Source organism: Nannobrachium achirus, assembly GCF_963921795.1.
Source record: "Nannobrachium achirus genome assembly, chromosome: 5".
Classification (NCBI taxonomy): Eukaryota; Metazoa; Chordata; class Actinopteri; order Myctophiformes; family Myctophidae; genus Nannobrachium; species Nannobrachium achirus.
In genome coordinates, this window is record NC_137814.1 from 40,119,785 (window position 1) to 40,139,641 (window position 19,857).

Below are 19,857 nucleotides of genomic sequence, written 5' to 3' on the forward strand. Positions count from 1 at the left end.
TGAGCTCAGTTCATATCAGGACTCTCCCCAGGTTGGCAGGGGGAGAGTAGTGCCCAGGATTACAGTTTAGGCAATTGGCACTGGGTGAAAATGTTTTTTTTTTACAAAATATATAAATGAAATGAATTAAGCTACAAAATTGCACTTAACAGTTTGACTGCCACGGGAGGGATATACCGCCCGCCACTTCCTGCGCAATCTTGCCAATTAAAAAGTAGGGAGGGATATACCGCCCGACCCTTTTTTTTCATATTACAGTAGTACAGTGTTGGATCTATGCGGTAACCAAGATACAGCCCTTTTGGACGATGGGACGGTCGTCATGCATGACAATTCAGTGGCGTCAGTTCAGAACAAGCTAAGGTATGGCAACATGACTGGTGTCTGGTGAAGACACCAGTCATGTTGCCATACCTTAGCAACAGGCACGATGAAAAGTACATTTTTATTATTTCCCCCTGTCAAGGTATGGCAGCTGCATACCCCTGCCATACCCAATTGACGCCCCTGCATGACATCACACGCTCATTTGACCAAATTCAAGCATGCTGGTTGGCCGGTTCCCCCCAGAAACAAGGGTCTAGAGGCCCATTATACACACAACAAGAGTTCAGTGACTTCACCGGACACAGCAATCAGAGGGAGAGAGAGATATATTGAGAGAAAGAGCGAGAATCAGAAGCAGCAGAGAATTTAGTTATAAAATCATTAGATTTAGTATTATTTAGAGAGATAGGCAGCCGAATCATGCCCCGCATCCCGTGGTCTCTCCCCGCGCCGGGTCAGCGGAGTGGCGACATGTCGGAATGGAGAGCGACACCCCCCCGCGCCATGCCCCGTGGACAGTCTGACTCTGGACACCAAGCCCGCAGTCAACGGCGGTGGCCGGCGCTCTTCCACGATCGGTTCATCAGCGACTAGCGAGGGCCTCTGCTGCTACATCCACTGCCTCGATTTTGGATCTGGCGGCGAGAAGAGCTCCTACGGGCGATCGGTTCATCGAAGGCCTCGGCTGGTAGGATCCACGGCCTCGATTTTGGATCTGGCGGCCAGAAGGCAGACCACCGATCGCGGCGGTTTCTCCCCGCGCCATGCCCCGTGGACAGTCTAACTCTGGACAACAAGCCCGCAGTCTCCGGCGGTGACATGCATGCTGCCCGAGGCAGACCACCGATCGGTGCGGTCTCCTCCCCGCGCCCTGTAGGAAGCACTGCTGAGCTGTGATCAGCGAACCCGGTATGTTCTCTACGATTCACTTTGTTCTTTACGTCTGTCTTTCAATGTTATATGAGATCAGTGGTGTGTTCTACCTATAACGCACGTATACGGCGTCTGCTGTCGGAAAATAAAAGGCAGGGGCAGGTAGGATTAGCCCAGGGGGTCGCTGGAACCTCCATAGCACCGGGGACTAACCTCCACACCTCGTCCGACTTGGGACACCCTCGCAGGCACGGCGCCGCCAGGCGCCGGCCTCTATACCTCCGTGATGGAGGAACAATAAAATATGAACGGCGTCTGCCCTCGTGAACCTTTCAAAGTAGCGTATTTGATAGGGATTATGTACTATAGCGTCTGCCCTGGCCAAACGAATAGTAGCTGATCGTATGCCCTCAAAAAAAGTCTAGAACACACCACTGTATGATATGCATAAAGTGTGTTCCTGTGGAAATGAGCCATGAATCTGTAGGTCTACTCTAATGCAAGCTTGTAATACATTCTTCAATCAATCAATCAATAACCGATGTCAATAAGCCTGACCTGCTATTGTTTTTTTTCCACGTAGGGTGCATTTGGTAATATACAATTCAATTCAAAGGAGCGTTATTGGCATGAGAAAACATACGTTTACATTGCCAAAGCAAGTATCACAAATACAAAAAAACAGTTGAAAATATACAGTTGGAGGGGGTACAGCATCGTTCAAACAGAGCTATGTCGCATTGTCATTTTATATATATACAGGGTACAAATAGCAGCATTATTTTCCTCATAGTACATAAAGGTATCAGCTCTGTTTCATACTGTATGTGCAGTAGGTCTAGATGTCAATCCATGGTTTGTAGTAGGTGTATGAAGTTCCTCCAACTTCTTCCAGTAAGAATACATTTCTTTATAGTTTAGTTTTTTATTGTGTGTGTATACCTAGATAGATAGTTTAGTAATACAATCAGTGTGTGTGTGTGTGTGTGTGTGTGTGTGTGTGTGTGTGTGTGTGTGTGTGTGTGTGACATAATAATCTATCAAATCGATCTCAAATCTGTATCAAATTTGTATCAAAGCAGAGCCTATAGAATTCAGTGGCCACGTATATATACATATATACATTTGAAATTATTTAGACTAGTGAAAACAGCCGATCTACAAGCACACAACGCCTCGCTTGTAGATCTGCTGTTTTCACTACTTTTGTGCGACAGCTTTTGCTAAAGAACATACAAATTATACAGAAGCACGTTCATTTAGTATTTTGTATTTATTTCTATCATATACAGGGCCCGTGGAGTCTGACTGGATGGAGGAAGGATGGGAGCCCGATCTGCAACCAGACCAATGACAACGCAGAGGACAGTATGATGGCGGAGATAGCGAGAGCGGAGGAGTCAGGCATAGGTCATACACACTGTAGGTTCGCTGCCTGGACCAATGTCACTCTAGGGGAGCTGAAGAACTTTCTGGGACTTCTCTTCCTCACAGCTATCGTTCACAAGCCGGAGATTGCCATGCAGTGGTCAAAAAAACATTGCCATGCCGTACTTTCCCAGAACAATGGCAAGGAACAGGTACCAGGCCATTTTGAGGCACCTGAGGTACACACACACGCGCACACACACACACACACACACACACACACACACACACACACACACACACACACACACACACACACACACACACACACACACACACACACACACACACACACACACACACACACACACACACACACACACACACACGGTGAACAGTACCATCTTTGACCTTGATTTGTGGTGCCTTTGACTCCTGAATGTTGGCTTGTTGAATGCCTTTTTTTGACTTTTATATTATTTTATTTATTCTTTACTTGCTGCACATTTATTTTATTTTACTTTTATCCAGTTATATTTTATTTTTGTGAAGTCATATTTGTGATTTTTTTTGGGAAATATTTGTAAATATTGTTGAACATAAATATGTTCATGCTGGATGTGTGAGGTACTCACCAGGGTTAGGGTTCGATGTTGCCATAAAATAAAAGGTTGACATCGCTTTTCTGACTTTTTGTCTTCCTGACCTTCTAGACCAGGTAAAAACACAGTGAATTCACAGTGCATAGTTCTATCAAAATGTAAGGCAATTTCCACCTTCTGAGTCATTTCATACTTTTTCACTTTGCACCCTTGAAACTAGACGATGGTACAATATTTTTTTCACTTTTTTTGCAGAAAATGAAAGTAGGCATGCTATTGTTTCTGTCAAGGGTACTTGTGTTCCGTTACCATTTACCAATTTGTCGCTATGGCTTCCTAAAGTTTTTTTTCTTTGAACTCAAATATCTCAGAATCTAGATTTCTGAGGTTATTGACTGGTTTGCGCAGTGCGCACTCTCGAGCACCTATCTCCAAAACCGCTCACCGAAATCACTCCAAAGATTTTTTGGTAAAAAAAAAAATCCTCTTTTACCAAACCTCCCATTTTTGTTCCGATGTGAATATCGGATCATTTTCAATATATTCCCTGGAATCGGGGCAGAATGAATGGGACCTAATGGTGGCATTGGTCAGGGTGGGGGGCCGGGGGGGTCTGGCAGTCAAAGTGTTAATTGCAAAAAATACATATATGATGTAGAGAGGAATTAAAACAGACCAAGTACAGATTATCTACAGATACAGCAAGTGCAAATACACAACAAGCACAAGTAAAGTATAGGTTATGCATGAAGAAAATATATACATGTGTAGTTACAATCTGCACTCTCTCTTGTTGCCTGTTGTTAAGGTGACCGAAGAAGGAACCGGTGCACAACACAGGTGACAGAAGATTAAGGAACCAGTGCATAACATTAACCCCCCTTTTTGTTGGACAAAATAGAAGGCGTTGTTCCCACTGTGCAACATAAGAATCAATTACACACTATAAATCAAAAGGTGCACAAAGGCAATTCATTCAGGGCCATGAATGAATTTGACAGGGTGTGAATGTAACACCTGATTTTTGAAGACTTAATGGAGGGGTAAAGGAGTGGACACAGACTGCATTTGTGTCATCTCTTGGACACCTGTGTCTGTCCTCAGCTCTGAAGCCCAGCACGTATTCAAAGGACAACAACTTTGGGGCCCCAAGTATTTAAATGGGCATAAAGAGGTGGCACTGCTTCTCACAAATGTGCACAAAAGCTAGCGCCATGTGCAAGCTAAGATTTGCGTGTGCACTCAGTACGCACATCCATGCACATACACGCATGTGCACACGCTGACATTTGTACGCGGCCTCTAGGCAGTCACAGCACACAGCCACAGGTGTTCACTTGTAATTTCCCTGTTCACACACACACACAGAAGCATGGGGGCCCCACAAAGCACTGACGAAGAAACACACACAGGCCATTGTGAGGCCAGAAGACTTCCCTGTAGACTCGTAAAAGACTTGTTCTAAAGAAATTAAATAATTTGTCAAACTGACACAGATACACTGACCTCTCACACTCACACGCGCGCACACACACACGCGCGCGCACACACACACACGCACACACACGCATGCTTTACAGTACACAATGACTACAGAATGGGCATTATACAATATGCATGAACTGATATATCTGATCGCGAGAGCCTTCAGTCATAATGTATAGCTTTGTTGCACACTCTGGGAGAATTCCACTGTCAGTTTGAAGGGTAAACACTGCAAGGCAGCACATCAGCGTGTTATTGTGATAGCCAATGTTTTGTGTTGCCATATTCTGCCAAGAAGGAAGTCATATCTAATGACATGCTTCCTTTACCTGTCTGACAGGAATGTCTGTTGAATGCAGCTTGAACTCTACCTCCATTTGACAGGATATGCCCATATTGGGTCAGCAGTGTTATGAAATACAGTGTAAGGCAAGGGTAAGGAGAGCACGGAGTGAGAGTGGATTTCTCCTGAAAGGTGTGTCTTTCCTGTCAGTGGGAGAGCCTTCCCGGCATTTCACCCAGAGTGCCCGGGCAAACGTACAGCCTTACACGTCACTGATCTGATAAGCCTTGAGGACGATTCTACAGGCCTTCTAAATCAGTAGTTCTCACATTTTCAAGATTGTTTCAAAATAGCACATGGACAAGCTCGCAGCACGGCACAAAGTGACGCACTGTGAGCTTGCATTTCTGCTATTTTTTTAATAGACAACACAAAAATCTAAAATTACGCAAATGCTTTCCTGGTTTTCATGGGAAAAAAAGCTCACATGTGGTGTGCCTGTAACAAAGCTAATGCCTGTAAGCAACTGCTAGGTTAATTAAACATGCACCCCGTTTTCAATGTTTTCAATTATGGCAAAGCAGTTGAAGCTTCAAAAATACGCTGAAACATACTTTATGTACACCCACATCTTTAAGTCAAACAGGGAGCATTGGATTTCATTGCCTAACGCCATGGTGATTGGTGATTTTATGGTACACTGTTTGTACAGCTACAAGTGTCCTACTGTTGGCTGAGCAAAACCACACACACACACACACACACACACACACACACACAGCATGCACACATGCACGCACGTACGTACGTACATACGTAACTATGCACGCACGCACGCACACACGTGCGCACACACACACACGCAATCGGAACTCTTTGATGTACAATAACTATTGAAATACAGACAAAACACACACACACGCAAACGTGCGCACACACACACACACACACACACACACACACACACACACACACACACACACACACACACACACACACACACACACACACACACACACACACACACACACACACACACACACACACACACACACACACACACACACACACCACTCCAGGAGCATAATTGGAAATTAGTAATGGATGAGTTTACCAAAGACTATCTTTAGACCACCTGGCAAAGACAGAATGGCAGATGGTGTTTGCTTGTGTGTGTATGTGTGTGTGTGTGTGTGTGTGTGTGTGTGTGTGTGTGTGTGTGTGCGTGCGTGCGTGTGTGCGTGTCCAAGTGTGTGAGGCAGAGAGTGAAAAATTGAGTACTTTCATCAATGAAACACAGGTCTAGCATCCACATAGATAGCAGGTCTTAACCATCGCCATGGTAACCTGCAGAGTTCTAACCTTTGAACCCTCTTGCTGAACCTCTAAAGCAGTGTTTGTATGAGCTCATGAACCACTTGCACATAAGCTAGAGATGAGGCTGCTGATGCCATTTTCTATTTGGTTTTCACCAGTGTACAAACATGGAAACAAGTGGGCACATTTTCAGTTCATGTTTGAAATAATATATTTGGCTGATTTTAAAGTGTAATCCCAAAGGCACGACAGAACATGCAGAACATTACAACAACAAGAACAGAAACATACCTATAGGGAACATTTAGTTCTTTTAAATATTTCCAAAAACTCTGATTCATTATTGTTACTTTACAGATCAGAATCAAGGTTTTGCAGACTACACATACTACTCAGTTAGATAATAACAAAGGTATGAGACGGTGTCAGAATGTGGGTGGAGTGCACCACTGTGTGGCTGTGGCAAGTATTGCATATTGTTGTAATATTTTATGGCAAGCGCCTGATATTACACCTCGCTTCTAGATTAAAAATCTTTTTTTAAGATTAATGTTTGGCATGTTATGCTTTATTTCAGAGTGTAGAAGAGTATTAGACTCTGCACTGTAGAAAGTGTCATACACTGAAGAAGGCAGTTACCTGCTAAAACGTTGGGTGTCCAAAAATAAAGTATTGGCACTTTGGCTACCAGTGTGTGCCACCTTCTTGTCTCTTGAAGACTGCTATTTACTAATGTTATTCTGCCGTGGGCCAGGACCACTTTAAGGCCTTTTGGTGTGCAAAGCACTCTTGTGCAGTAAATGAGAAGTGTTAACAGATTGTCAACAGCTTATATTCACCGTCCACCCCATGTCAGCCACACTTATATCTTTGTTTCTTTTGTCAATTTCTTTACTAAACAATTTCTTTTGTAAAAACTTCCAATTTCCAAATTCAAATAAAATGGAGTTTAGAGCGAGTCACGATTATGATTTGGTCTACGTTTTTGACTGCCAAAGTTTCAACAAAGCCTTTTTCAAATCCAGTGATGTTAAAACTTAAATAAAACTATAAATAAACTTAAACAGGGACAAAAAAAAGTTAAAAGGTGTTAACAGGCCCTTTTGACAAATGCTCTTCACGTTCTCTCCGGGCAGCTGATTTAAAATGATTTAACCTACAGTAGTGTGTCAGTAGACATGAAAATACAACAGAGGCAGCACTATGGGAAAGGGGGATATATGGTGGTGTGTTATTTTATAATGGCTTCTGACCGTATGGCTTACCTCAACGTTTGAAGAAGAAACCAAGAAACTAATTTGGAACCACTGAAAGAAGTTATGCAAATGAGAGTTGAGTGAGCAAGGGAGAGAGAAAGAGAAAGAGATACCACAGACTATTTGGGTTAATGACACCCAGTAGGAAAGTGTTGTTATTGGGTTGATGTGGCACGCCTGCTAAACAACCTGCAGTTTCACCCTGTCACCACAGGGAGGAAGCAGAGGGTGAGAACCTAAAGAGGAATTTCACCTCAAGGCATCTAAACTGGATTTCATCCCAGCCTCCAGTTTAATTTATTCTCAAAGACTTCTTTTCTGTTTTGATTTGAATTCCTACAGTGTGCTACACATTATACAAAGTGAATTAAAAACGGTAACTTCCAACTGTTAATGTCAATGAGATTTGAGTGATGCTCTTTTTCCCATCATTTCATTGAGCCATATTTTTGTTGAATATACTCGAGTCCCCAGCTCGAGCATGTAGATCGGCTATTTTTGCAGAATACTATAGGAACGCTAGGGTTCAAGTGGTCTACAGTACGCAGAAAAATATCTCCTACCCTATAGGAGATAGGAGAGGAGAATACCTCCTCTCCTCATGATATCATTAGGATGCCACATTAAGTTCTCAAACCAAATTAATTCATATAAAACTGTTTACAGACTTAGGATCTGTTTGAAATTATACACAATGACAACAGCGTCCTCCTTTAGATGATTTTAAAGATGCATTTTTTTTTACCTTTATTATTATTATTTATTTATTTATTTATTTAGGAGTTTGGTGAAAGGTAGCCGAGGATAAAGAAAATATATATTTAGGAACAAAATTCTAATGTTTTCAATCTAACATTGACACAGTTATTCATAAAAGTTTGGTAGCCTTTTAATGAGTTTGGACACAATGTCAAATGTATGACAACCACAACAACCTTTTACAACAGTAAAATGCATGATTATGATTATGTCATTGTTAAGACAATGACATGTATTTAGACTTGTATATAATCAATACGGCATCTACACTTTAGGGAGTTGTTTTATAATTGGAGATATATCTAAAAGCTGTAGAGCAGGGGTGGGCAACTTTGATGATGGCGAGGGCCACTATATTTCCATCTTCACTCCAGAGGGCCATAATGCATATTGCTACGTCCTACTTTGTCAGATCGGCTATTTTTGCTTCTTTTGAATTGGAATCCTGAAATATTTTTTGTTATTTTTTAATTGGAATCCTGAATTATTTTTTGTTATTTTTTAATTGGAACCCTGAAATGTAACATTTTGATTTAATTCAAACGCATTTAGTTATATACTCAATTCATGTTAACTTTATGAACCTAAATACAAATACTTTGGATAAAAATACATTACTACTATACTAGTCATTAAGCTACTAATATAGACTGCTGGAATTAAAGCAGGTCATGTTTGGAATTGTAACAGCTGAAATCAATAATATATCAGTATTCCGGTATTAACCTGCGGGCCGCATTAAGTGAAGGTGGGGGCCGCATGTGGCCCCCGGGCCGCCAGTTGCCCATGTATGCTGTAGAGCTTTTGACTCAAACAACTAGCGCTCATCAAAGGGGAATCCCCTCTTGTCCAAGGGAGATATTAGGTTTCTGGTGTTCGGCAGGGCTATGCTGGAACACAGGAACCTTTTATAAATTAGCTCCCACCCGGGATACCTGGAAGTCTATCCAGCTCATCACGTGGGACATTCAAAATATGTTCATGCTGCCGTTTTCTGTCTATGACAAATTGGCAAGCCTTCATGTCTACCAAAATAGAACCATAAATGTAAACCAACCCTGTCCATGTCTTTCTTCCAGTAAACTCTACATAAGTACCAGGTCAATGACCCTGAATAAGTATTTCTAGAGCTGGAGAATAGGCTGACCCAGACACTGATACACATCAAGATACACAGTAAAATCCTCAGTGTTAGTTTAGCCTCACTCAGTGTACAATGTGGCATCAAATGATTCAATATGACAGATATTTTCAAAATAGTTAAAAATACAAAATACACACATAACTTATATTGAGATATTGGAAAACACATACAACATAGATGTTGAATTGTGTAATTAGGTGCATTTAGGGAACATGTTCTGATATCCACACATTGGATACCAGTAGGCTGCACAGGGAATTACTTTCACAATAGAAGCAGGTTCAGAAGCAAATAGAGTAGTAATGTAGTAATGTGTGCCGTTGAACAACAGGCCTATTATAAATAATATATATCCTATTGTCATCCCCCACCCCCCTCACAGAGGTGGGAAAAGTACTAAAATGTTTTACTTAAGTAAACGTATCAATACCATCATGTAGAAATGTACTCTGTAAAAGTCTGGAATTCAAAATATACTTGAGTAAAGGTACAAAAGTATTGGTATAAAACATACCTAAAGTACAAAGGTACTCATTATGCAGAATGTCCATTTCACAAGTTTTCGCATGTATAAAGATCCTTTGAAAATAGCAGATCTACAAGCTCACAATGCATCGCATCACAACACACTGTGAGCTTGTAGATCAGCTATTTTCAAATGTCTTAAAGGCTGAAGTGGATAAATATATGTTTTGTAATGATAATCAAAATCTAAAAATTAACTAGTAACTAAAACGTAAAAGTATAATATTTGCCTCTCAGATGTAGTGGAAATAGTAAAAGTACCGAAAATTGGAAATTCTCCAGTAAAGAAATACCTCAAAATTGTACTTAAGTTAGTTTACATCACTCCCCTCATCTCTCAGATTTACACATTTTCCTCCCTGTCATCTCTTTCAATCCACAAATATACACTTTGAGACACTATCACGATTTCCAGCATTATCTTTTATAGCCTGTTGTATCTGCGCAGTGCTGAAGTTTACTGTAGTTAGTTATGTCCGTGGAGCAAACTATATGAATGTGAAAACTACAACCATTTCTTTCTTTTCTGGCCGGTTGGTTGTGTCATTGTGCTTGTTTGCTGTGTTGTTCAATGTTCATGGCAAAATACTAATAGTAATCTTAAATCTGCAATCTGTCCTACCTGGGACTTGAACCACATCAGTGCTGCAACCTGTTTGGGCAGAGAATATATTGTGCTTTTTTATCGTCTCTTATATTCGGTATCAAAATACTAAATATTACTTCAAAATAGTATGATAAACATCAACTAACTAATTTAAAAAACGCACATCAAAAGCATTACTTCATCCTAACTCTATATTATATATTTTCAACTATTATATATTTTCAACAATTTTCCCTGAGTGATCCAGTTGTGCAGCAAATTATAAATTAACATTTAAGTACTGTACATAAGGATGAGAAGGTCCTCCAAGGACAACCCTAGGCATTACCTAACCACTTCTCAGAAGAAAAACACTAATCGTACTCTTCTGAACTCATAGACAAGGTGTAACAAAGGCAGCCTTGAACCTTGAACAAACCTTGTCAATCGTATTATTTGTAAAGACACCCCTGTCTGCCCTGCCTCTACATGTTATGGGTCCATGATTGACCACATGAATATACATGCATCCCTGCTACATCCCTCTACATCCCTATTCTGGGCATGTCCTAATAGGTGGACATTTGGGGAAAATAGCCGATCGACAAAGTTCACAACGTGTTGCAACGGTAACAGGTAAGGTGGGCACTAGGGACATCTGGGCATCTCAATGTAAAACAAAATGTAATTTCTCCAAAATGTTACAAAAAATAATATGTGAAAATGGTCTTAAGTAAAAGTAAGTATACATGATGATTACATGCTTAAACATTCGACAGTTAAAGTCTATTATTTCTACAATTGCTACAAAACTTGAAGCGACCGTGTTAGTTTATGCAGGACATGGGAGTCGCCCACCCAGCATGCTCAAAAAGCATGCACAAAATTCTGGGAACATCTCAAAACGCGGAGCCCTTTAACGCCTAGAATAACTGTATTCCATTTATGCAATAAATGGTTAAATCTACTTTGATGTGAGTGTTTTGGGGCATAAACAAGAAGTTGAAGGATAAAATTAAGTCTGATAATGATGTACCACGCATGTTAACATCAGTAGTATACTTTACAGGACCATTTTCTTTTACATTTTGTACACAATAGCCAATTTTACTTTAAGGTGCCCATATGTCCCTTAGTGCCCACCTGACCTGTATCCGTTGCAACACAAAGCATTGTAAGCTTGTAGATCGCCTGTTTTTGGCAAAGGGATTTGGTGTAGAGAGATAAAAGAGGGGGCCAACTAAGTATACCGTACATACCTGTGGGAACCACCCCAGTCATTGAAGTAGTGTATTCCTTCTGTCTCTTTAGTTTTCCTTCATCTCTGTATTCTATTCACCAACACCTTTTCCTATGCAAACTTCTAATAAAGTCTTCAATCAATCAATCAATCAATCAATCAATCAAACAAACACATCTGTCTTACTCAGTTATGCACCACAGCCATACAACAATAATGATCATATTCTATGTTTATATAGCAGGTTTGATAGTCAACAAAATTATATACACACATACAGTACACACGTTTGCAAATACATTTAAAATGTCTGAAGTGGTAAAGGTCTGATGACCTCTTGTTTACAGCCCAGGAGTCAAGCAGTCCTTGCATACTGACTTGCAATCAGCTTCCATTCTCATTTTGTAATCTCTACAGTTAGTAGCAACTTGTTACAAAACTAACCTCTGATCACTGTCTGTCTGGAGCGACACCCTTGTTCATAGTTTACACTCTAAACACACCTATCTTATCTGCTTCCTACTTTCTGTCCAATCAGCATTGAGGATGCACCGCCTCAGATGCATACCAAACTCAGGCCTTGGCAGAAGTTGGCACAACAGGAAAGCCTCACCAATGTACTATCTTCCATTAGGTGCCATAATTTGCTAGAGGCCACTGGTTCTCAACATTGGGTCCAGCCAGGGACCACCAGAGGTCCTTGAGAGGGTTCCAGTGGGTCCCTACATAATGATTAATAGTTAGGAAGGAACCAAATGGACCCTCTGTATTAAAACTCTGATGAGTGTACAAATTAAATGGACCCATTTGGTTCCAAAACGTGTTCCATTGTACGCTCTCTCTGATGTTAAATGAACACTCTGTAGCCTACAATGGGGTCCCAGAGATGGAATGTTTTTAATTAAATTACATAATACATATTAAACTATATGTCTCTTAGCTTGAATGCCCTAAAATGAAATGTGAGAAAGTTTAGTGCAAAAGCAAATAATCCGTTGTAAGAGCAAGAGTAACTAGAAAAGAAAATTTCTAAGAAATTTTAAGTGTGCCTGCAGCTCGCTAAGTCTGTGCAACCTTGTGTGAGAGAAAAAAAAAATTGAGAAAAAAAAAATTTTGAGAAAAAAGAAATTGAGAGAAAAAAAAATTGAGAAAAAAAACTTTTTGAGAAAAAAGAATTTTGAGAAAAAAAATGTTGAGGAAAAAAAAATTGAGAAAAAAAATTTTGAGAAAAAAAAAATTGAGAAAAAAAATTTTTGAGAAAAAAAAATGTTTGAGAAAAAAAAAATTTGAGAAAAAAAAATTTTTTGAGAAAAAAGTTTTTTGAGAAAAAAAAATTTGAGAAAAAAAATTTAGAAAAAAAAATTTGAGAAAAAGAAATTTTTGAGAAAAAAAAAATTTTAGAAAAAAAAATTTTTTTGAGAAAAAAAAATTTTTGAGAAAAAAAGATTGAGAAAAAAAAAATTGAAAAAAAAAATTGAGAAAAAAGAAATTGAGAAAAAAAAATTTGAGAAAAAAAAAATTGAGAAAAAAAAAATTGAGAAAAAAAAATTGAGAATAAAAAAAAAATTGAGAAAAAAAAAATTATGACACAAGCCGCGAGTCTGTACGATAAACGGTTCATGAGATGTAGAGGCACTTCCTGTTTGGCAAAGGGCACTTCCTGTTATAGTGGGGGCGGGGCTTAATCAATTACAGCTCATCCCTATTGGCTGGAAAAAGACCAAAGTTGTGTGTGCATTTTAAAGTTTAAATCACGTTGCTAGGCAAAAGTATGGCAGAGTTATGTGGCGCCAAAGTTTCTAGTTTTTTTTCAGAGTCCCCCATTCTAAGTCAATGGGGTTTTTGGGCGTCGTTTTTTGCGAATTACATCGCAATCGTATCGCGGATCGGAAAGAAAAGTAATAGCACACCATTCCCGGCCGAGCCGCACATTTTGATGTATATATTGCGGGGGTGGCGTAAATCGTGCGGCAGTTATTACGTGCCGAAATTTCCCCCATTCTAAGTGAATGGGGTTTTTTGGCGTCGTTTTTTGCGAATTACGTCGCAATGGTAACGCGGATCGGAAAGAAAAGTAATAGCACACCATTCCCGGCCGAGCCGCACGTTTTGATGTATATATTGCGGCGGTGGCGTAAATTGTGCGGCAGTTATTACGGCTCCAAATTTGTGGCGTGATTATTAAGTATGGCGGATTACAATAAGTGTTTGGCCATTGCTTTGCATGGCAGGCACACTTAATAAGAGTAAGAGCTTCTGAAATGGGTGGAGATGTCACTTTCTCACTTTGAGTGAAAGGAAGGGTGTTCACTCCAGCAGAACAAGATTAGACAAGACACTTTGCAGTTTGCACCCTGGAATAATTTACAGGCTTCTTTCAGATATATAAAATGCATATATTATTCTGTTGGGGAAAATACATGAAAAAGCACTAAGGAAGAACAGTCCACACCAATGCAACTAGTCGCAACCAAACTGTTGCAATTCAGTTGCAAGGAGGTGACATGGCCTTAAAACTGTTTTGTTGCAAGGAATTGCGACTAGTTGCAAGGAGTTGCCAAAGACACCAAAGATGTTTTGACTGACATTTTATCAAAAAGTGCAACATTTTGGTTATGTCATTATAGGTGACTCCTAGCCCAATGATGTTATTAAAATGTTTCTTTTTAACAGTGCTTAATTATACTGATACTACTTGATGTCAAAGATTGCCTACATATTTGCCATAAGGATATACAGTATCTTTCAATCTAAATCTATGACCAGACCTTGAGGAATCTAAAGGTAGATTAGAGACAAAACAAGAATGAGGAAGGCAGAGGAATAGGTGAGTGAAAAAAAAAAAACACATTTTGATGTTGATGAGCCACAGTCACATTTTAAGGGGGAAAACCCTCTTATGGCCGCTGAGCCACCATCTTTCATTCTGAACCAAACTGAGATAGTTGCTAGGACAACACTTCCTGCTTGCATTGAGTAAACTCGTACATGTGAGGTTGATTAGAACCTGATTATAACGCAAGTGCAACCAGAGCCAGTACTTCCTGAGGCCAGCTTAGGTAGAACGGCTTTATCTTCCACACTTCCTTTTCTGTGTTCAACTCTATCCTTAGATTTCAAATGTCACAATACACAACTTTGGGGTGGGGGGCAGGGTGTGTGTGTGTTCCTGATCTGTAATACATTTTTGGTGGGTTTTGAGCAAAACAGAACAGAGCATGTAGGCTTACATTTCCTTAAAGAGTGTTGTTTGCCAAATCATGGGTTGGTTGTCATGGCTTGGACTGTGATGTCATCAGTGTCAGCACAGCTGTGCTCTCGATACACACAGCAGCAACAACAACAACAACAACACAAACCACAAAAGTACTCATCACGTCACGTGTGATATCGCTTAACCACTTAAACCCTCGATTCGTAGAGAAACAGACTTGAGTTACAACTGTACTTGGATCTTTTTTTCCCCATCTACACCAAATCTCTTCAACAAAAATAGATGACCTGCAATCTCACAAAGCATGACGTTTTTATGCGTTGTGCCACATTGTGAGCTTGTTTCTACCAGAATATGGATGCTGGGGTTGTTAAAAAGTGTCAATGTCATTGATATCTCTCAGTGCTAGTGTTCACAGTTCCAATTATCCTAAACTGTTCTTATGATGCTGGGAGTGTGCCAGTATTTGTGACAATAACAACAAAGGGATTAACGGTGGTCAGTTATTTGTTATGTTCTGCCAGACACATCTGTGACTATTAATGCCAGAGGCTGACAGTCATGTCCTCTGCTCTGAATGATTACTACAGACACTAATGGATAGAGAGTGCATCAGCGAGAGATACAGTATGTGTGTGTGTGTGTGTGTGTGTGTGTGTGTGTGTGTGTGTGTGTGTGTGTGTGTGTGTGTGTGTGCGTGTGCGTGTGTGTGTGCGTGTGTAAAATAGAAATGTCATCATTCACTAAGTTAATGATCACATAGGGACCAGAAAACATTATCTGGTGATGCACTGGAAGTTTGTGTGTGTGTGTGTGTGTGTGTGTGTGTGTGTGTGTGTGTGTGTGTGTGTGTGTGTGTGGGTGTGAGTAAAACCCTCAGGGCTAATCCATAACTTTAAGAGGAAATAACACATACTGTAGGTGACTGGCAGACAGCTCGACCCAGCAGCAGCTACTGCATCACGTCTTCCTTGTGCAGAGACACACTGGCTGTTTATCTGAGCTCACAGACACATGGCTGCAGATCCAGTCCAGTAGCATTCTCAGCCCAACTAATGCTTATCTTGCACTCCGTCACGCGAGTGACGGGACAGCGTCACACAGCAAAAATAGCCAATCTGCAAGCCCACAGCGTGTCGCATCCGCGACACGCTGTGAGCTTGTAAATCGAGTGTTTTGGGGTGCACATCACCTTTGCACTGCAAGGTGTAAATCTGTCTTAAGGAGATGAGCATATTCCAGAGGCGCCTGTTAGCAGCTATTAAGTTATGTACATTGCATTGCATTGCATCCTATTGCATTGTGTCTGCCATAGTGCCATTACAGCCAAGTTGCACTCATACAGAGCTTGTATGCAGTATATATGTAGGTATTCAGTACACTATATATTTAGAAGAAACATCCCCACCGGACAATTCCTGACTGGGGACCTCTGGGACATCCTTCCAATTAGCTTTTGCTTTGACTCACTACTTCATCCTATCCAAATAAAGCAACAACGAATACCATAACATTCTTAGAGAGGCCATCATTACAGAACGTTTCCCTTTGATCATGTTTGATGGAAAAAGACTAGATCTGAAAAATGTTGCTCGTTTGCAATTAATATTGCAAATATATAGGGCCATTGCCACCCACCCATTTTCAGTGGATGGAGTTTTCCCACATTGAATGATTTGATTTGACATAATGTTAGTGTTACGTATGGTCCCAGGTGAACATCTCACCACTGTGGAGGTCACCATGACACTAGTAAGACGCCTCAGGGCGACATTGTCTTGGCCATCTGGACAGTGATGTATATCGGACCAGTTACCCATATATGGAGGAGACCCCTGGTACCCATATATGGAGATATGCCCCAAAACATGCTTACACAGTTATTCGTCATGTGAAAGTCCTATGACGTCTATGACATCTGACATCATACATACAATCCCTTTTATGCCCAAACATGGAGATCCCTGTCTGTAGAACCAGCCACACAGATATGGGCTGTCTTGGTCATCTGTCTTGGCCATGGATTCTGTTAGTGCGGTATGTGGCCGAAGTGGCCTCCATATATGAGCATTCCCATATGAAGTCCTGTTAGATATGGGCTTAATATTGCTGGCATCAGGGATCTCCATTCTCCATGTATGGGCATAAAAGGGATTCTGTTAGTGTGGTTCCCCTGACATCATAGTGAAGTCAGAGCGGCAAACCCATTCTGTTAGAGGGTAACCACAGTGTCAGACAGAGATACGGACAGGCTGTGAATGTTCACATACTAAACTGCAACCTACGGTCGCAATAGGTGCTCCTCTCCACTGCCGACTACTAATTGTATTTAATTAGGAGAAAATATATCTTAGATGAAGAACTATGACATTGTTAAAAGCACACAAATTCATGTGAATACCGTTTTGCAATCCGTGCTGCTGCTAGTGACGTGGTCTGAGTCATGCTTGTTCCAGGGAACAAGTCTGGGGGGCAGCCTTCATTATGACCAGACTTGAATAGATGTATACATGACAGCTTCATCATTGTTATCATCACCACCATTTTAAGCAGCATAGCACTTCCACTGAGCGAGTGAGTGAATTTTGTTGGCTATTCAAAAATAGCAGATTGATAAGCTTGCAGCGCGGCACGAACATTTTTGAAAAATCTTGAAAGTGTGAGAACTACTGATTTAGAAGGCATTTGTAGAATCGGCCCCAAGTCTTAATGGGTTTGAGAAGGCCACAGCCACACACTATGACAGATAACGTGTGTACTTGTATTTCAGGTTATTTTTGACACATTCCCTTATCCCTTTAATGACTGGTAGTACAAGGTAAAATCCTTGCTGGTCCATTTTAACACTCTGTACATTTCACTGTACATTAATCTGTGTTTTTCTCTGAGCCAGTGTGGAGGTCTCACTCAAGAGGTTTTCTACTCCTCATATCAGTGTTATTAATAACCACCTGTTGCACTTTACACAAGGCCAGACTCCTATGTAACACTGAGATCCAGCGATGAAGTGCTGTTGAATCCCTATCACCCAACGCCGTGGGCCCACTCATCTTAATGGGCGTAGAAGAGGAGGCTTTGATGGCAGTGAATGGGGTACTAATGAGTTGGCCTTATCAATGGCCAGTCTGTATTCTGTCCCTCTAATGGCCAGTGGGACATGGATGGACAGAGCTGTTGATGGTTCATGTAAACATGGCAGGCACTGCTGTGTCGGGCCTCCCCTTTGAACATCATACTAAAGGGCATAATCTGTCCAATTGGTTCATGATTGTTGCTCTGCAGTGGTATATTAAAACCCTTTGCATAGACAGATCTATGACAATGTAATTAGTACTGTATAATGCTATACAAAACACTCACTCAGTGTTATTTTCACAGCGGGCATAGTAGGTGGGGCCTACTGCGAAATTGCTGAAGAAATGAATTCGATAGAAGGCAAAACAACAGACTTGTTTATGAAAACCATTCAACCTTGGTTGGTCTGTCACCTGTTGCTGTACCGTAGGCTACTTATTAAGCTATGGTCACTCAGAAACACATAATACGATGAGAGCTGTTGCCTTTGTGGTGCCACATTACTGTTCAGTATGTCAGAATGAACATTGTACCGCTGGCAGCAGCAGCAGTAGCACTGGAGTTTGCTTCATTCAGATGGCATAATCATTTTAATGTTCAGCTGTGAATGAATGCAGAGGTAGGCCTATAGCTAGGGCTCCACCAAGATGACGGCGTCGTGCCGGCGTCGGACGCCGTCAAAAAATGAACCGGGGCGAATTTGAGCGTCCGACGCGGACGTTGACGTCGGCAGTGGAGCACCCTTCATTGATTAGAACGGGAGCGTTCCCAGCGTTGACGTTGACGCGACGCTCGACGCGCCCGGTGGAGCCGGGGGGTATTATAGACCAGTGGGTTTCAACCAGTTGTCCGGGGACCACCAGTGGTCCTTGAGGGGTTTCCAGGTGGTCCCCAGCTAAATGATGGAGAGTTGGTCACCAAATGGACCCTTATCTCTGAGCATTAAATGAAATCAAATTTGGTTTAATTGTACACTCCCAAGTATTGTTAAACATCTGGCATTACTTAATTTACAAGAAGTCAATTAGAGAATAGAAGAATTGTTATGTTGATCAACAGTTTTGTCTGTCCACATCAATACAGCATGGAATTGAGGACAAAATCGTAACCAAGTATTGGTTACGAACTACAATATTCTAGGTTTCTGGTATGACGGTCAAATGGTGGTCCGCGGCTCAATAACGGACCTTGATGTGAAAAGGGGTTGAAATTCACTGGTACACTGACGGACACATGGTGGACTGGACTTACCTGCTGCTGGCCGGGGTTAATGTACAGTAGAGTCAGGTCAGGTCTGGACGGAGAGGCGAGCCGTATCCGTCAACAAGCTTCTGGGAGGAGACCTGCCGTGCTGAGCGCAATGTCAACCACTAGCCTCGTTTGTTTACTACACAAAACAACACTCACAGACTCAGTCACACGATGGACTTCAAAACTGCCGACTCGTGCCACTTTCTCTTCTCGCCACCGGTTGACGTCTTGTTAATCTTTAATTGTCGTTTACTTAGTTTTTCCTTCCTCCTCGTTTTGACTCCACTCCACTGCTCGCTCTCTCTCTCTCACTCTCTCCTCCGTTCCGAGCGCTTCGTCGTGACGAAGGAACGGGAACAGCCGAGCTTTCTCTGGTCGGGTTGTGGAGCGTTTTACTAGGCTGGAAGAGGAGAACGATGGGAACAACACTGCCGGCTAGCGGCCGATGCAATAAAAAGTCGTTTTCCTGTCCGCCTTGAAGAGGCGCACTATCCAATATACAAAAGAAAATGTCAAGGGATATAATTTAGTTCCCACTTCCCACAGAAAAAT

General features: G+C 41.3%; 1 protein-coding gene across 3 annotated transcripts in view; it reads right to left on the reverse strand.

Moving 5' to 3' along the window:
• The window catches only part of gng12a (guanine nucleotide binding protein (G protein), gamma 12a), a 47,834-nt gene extending 28,213 nt beyond the window's left edge, over positions 1-19,621 (reverse strand). For 2 of the 3 annotated variants that reach the window (XM_080726197.1, XM_080726199.1), the window contains exon 1: positions 19,306-19,621. The gene's annotated coding sequence lies outside the window, so the exon portion shown is untranslated. Of the gene's footprint in view, positions 1-10,561; positions 10,592-19,305 lie in introns of all 3 variants that reach the window. The other variant, XM_080726198.1, reaches the window with a different exon arrangement.
• Positions 19,622-19,857: the final 236 nt, after the last annotated feature.